At 43.2% G+C, this 2,852-nt stretch overlaps 1 protein-coding gene across 3 annotated transcripts in view; it reads left to right on the plus strand.

Annotated features, from left to right (window-relative positions):
• Positions 1–2,852, plus strand: part of ZFX (zinc finger protein, X-linked) — a 62,019-nt gene that overhangs the window by 20,728 nt on the left and 38,439 nt on the right. The window contains exon 1 of one of the 3 annotated variants that reach the window (XM_023514355.1): positions 950–1,159. The exons of the other annotated variants lie outside the window; for them this stretch is intronic. The gene's annotated coding sequence lies outside the window, so the exon portion shown is untranslated. Of the gene's footprint in view, positions 1–949; positions 1,160–2,852 lie in introns of those variants that run through there. 3 annotated transcript variants of the gene reach the window in all.

The following is a 2,852-nucleotide window of genomic DNA, read 5'->3' on the forward strand; positions in this document are numbered from 1 at the left end:
CCTGGGTAGAGTGCTGTGGCATCACAGCTCACAGCAACCTCTAACTCCTGGGCTCAAGTGATTCTCCTGCCTCCACCTCCCAAGTAGCTGGGACTACCGGTGCCCGCCACAACGCCTGGCTATTTTTTGGTTGCAGCCATCATTGCTGTTTGGCGGGCCCGGACTGGATTTGAACCCGCCAGCTCTGGTGTATGTAGTTGGCTCCTTAGCTGCATGAGCCACAGGCACTGAGCCAATATAGGTTTTTTTGTGTTTTTGTTTTTACATATTTCCATACTGTTTAATTTGGCACACAAAAATTCACAATAATGTCAAATTCAATGTAGAATAGCAACCACACACATTTACTTTCCCTTCCTCCTAAAATCACATTAAGGAAGAAATACAAAATCCAAAGAAGCAAGAACACCTAAGAGGTATGAATCAGAATGTGATGAATTTCTGGTCGAATAAGGTAATTTGGAGTCAATTAATTGCAAAACCCAAGAGAGCTCAGTGAGCCCTGTGGCCCTATTCAGAAAGTAGGAAAGACCATCCAAGATTTGGCATCCTGCAGTACTACTAACTTCAAAAGCAAGGAGGTCCTGGGAGAAAGAGCAAGCCTTAAGCACAGCCAGATAATTAAAGCTATGGAAAGCTAACCCATTTACCTATCAGTGTAGATGTCTGTAGTGGTGTTTCTGCCAGGATAACACCCCAAATTTAGCTCTCTGAATTGCATATTTGTCTATAGGAAATTACAAAATGAGAAAGGTGTTAAGGGTAGTGCTTTCAGTACCTTATAGCTATCCTGAAGGATAATGAACTTCCAGTACCTGGAGGGTGGGATACTCTACATTATTAAAGGAGAGCCTGGCTGGTTATGTGATTTCTTTCTCTCCTATGGACTTATTCTAGTATAAGACTTCTGTGGTTAGAATTCAAGTTTATTGTTAGGTAAACTGAGATTCTCACTTGGGCTGAGGAAATCCACCCCAACTAGCAGAATGTAACTTTAGTCTGTACCCTCATCTACAGATGTGAATGGACAACCAAGAAGAACCATGCTTTTGAGGAAAACCTGCAGTGTGAAAGAGTGGGACCAGATTCAACCAACTGAATAAGAAACACCAGAGGAGATAGTTTAATACAGTGTACAGAATAAACTCAATTCTCAGAGGTATTTGGGGAGATACCATGTCTACCAAAAAAAAAAAAAAAAAAAAGGAAAGATTGCTGTGAAAAGGAAACCAAGTTTGTTTTGTTGTTATTATTTTGAGACAAAGTCTCACTTTGTCCCTTTAGTAGAATGTCATGATGTCATAGCTCACAGCAACCTCAGACTCCTGGGCTCAAGTAATCCTCTTGCCTCAGCCTCCTGTGCAGCTGGGCCTAGAGGTGCCTGCCACAATGCCTGGCTATTTTTGTTTTTCCTATTTTTTTTTTTTTAGAGCCGAGGATCTTGCTCTTGCTCAAGCTAGTATCAGATTCTTAAGCTCAGGCAATCCACCTGCCTTGGCCTCTCAGAGTGCTAGGATTACAGCTACGCGCCACTGCACCTCACCACCATTGTTTATTTTGGAATTAAAATATCTTTGAAATAAACATTCAATAGATGGGTGAAGATCAAATTAACTAGCTTAGAAGAAAGAATTCAGGTATTCTTCAAGAATATAGTAGAAAGACAAAGTTAGAAAATATGAGGGAAAAGTTAAAGCAGTACAGAGGCTAGCTAGATTTAGGAGTCTCTACATCCTGTAATAGAAATGTTAATAAAGGCCTGGCTCAGTGGCTCACACCTATAATCCTAGCACTCTGGGAGGCCAGGGTGGGTAGATTGCTTGAGCTCATGAGTTCAAGACCAGTCTGAGCAAAAAGCAAGACCCTATCTCTACTAAAAATAGAAAAACTGAGGCAAGAGGATCTCTTGAGCCTAAGAGTTGGAAGTTGCTGTGAGCTATGATGACACTCTACCCAGGGTAGCAGCTTGAGACTCTGTGTTGGGGAAAAAAAAGTGTTAATAAGAATGAATAGAGAGGCTCAGCGCCTGTGGCTCAAGTGGCTAAGGCGCCAGCCACATACACCCGAGGTGGCAGGTTTGAATCCAGCCCAGGCCTGCCAAACAACAATGACGGCTGCAACCAAAAAATAGCCGGGCGTTATGGTGGGCGCCGGTGGTCCTAGCTACTTGGGAGGCTGAGGCAGGAGACTTGCTTGAGCCCAGGAGTTGGAGGTTGCTGTGAACTGTGATGTCACAGCACTCTACCCAGGGTGACAGCTTGAGCCTGTGTCTCAAAAAAAAAGAATGAATAGAGAAAATGAAAGTATAGAAACAATAGAAGAAACTTTCCTGAGTTCAAGAAGGGCTCAGGTCTTTTGATTGAAAGGACTCATTGGAAGTGGATATAAGATGAGGAGAGCTTTTTTGAGGGGTAGGAGTGAGAATAAAGAAGTGATGCATTTAAGAGTTACTGGCTTTGAGACGAATTTAAGGGCAGACATAGTAAGAGAAGTAAAATATGACTCCAGATATGGAAAAAAGATACCTGGAGCAATGACGTCCAACATTTAACAATATGGGGAATAAGTGGGGAAGAAACGTAGCTTAAGAAGAAAGATATTAGGCTTTAAATGGGAATTTTCACCAGTTCTAATTTTTCTGTAAGAGTTCTACTATAGGCTCAGTGCCTGTGGCTCAAATGGCTAAGGTGCCAGCCACATACACCTGAGCTGGCGGGTTTGAATCCAGCCCCAGCCCGCCAAACAACAATGATGGCTGCAACCAAAAGATAGCTGGGCATTGTGGCGGGTGCCTGTAGTCCCAGCTACTTGGGAGGTGGAGGCAGGAGAATCGCTTGAGCCCAGGAGTTGGA

This window comes from Otolemur garnettii, unplaced genomic scaffold (assembly GCF_000181295.1).
Source record: "Otolemur garnettii isolate 467f Iridium unplaced genomic scaffold, OtoGar3 scaffold00051, whole genome shotgun sequence".
Lineage (NCBI taxonomy): Eukaryota > Metazoa > Chordata > Mammalia > Primates > Galagidae > Otolemur > Otolemur garnettii.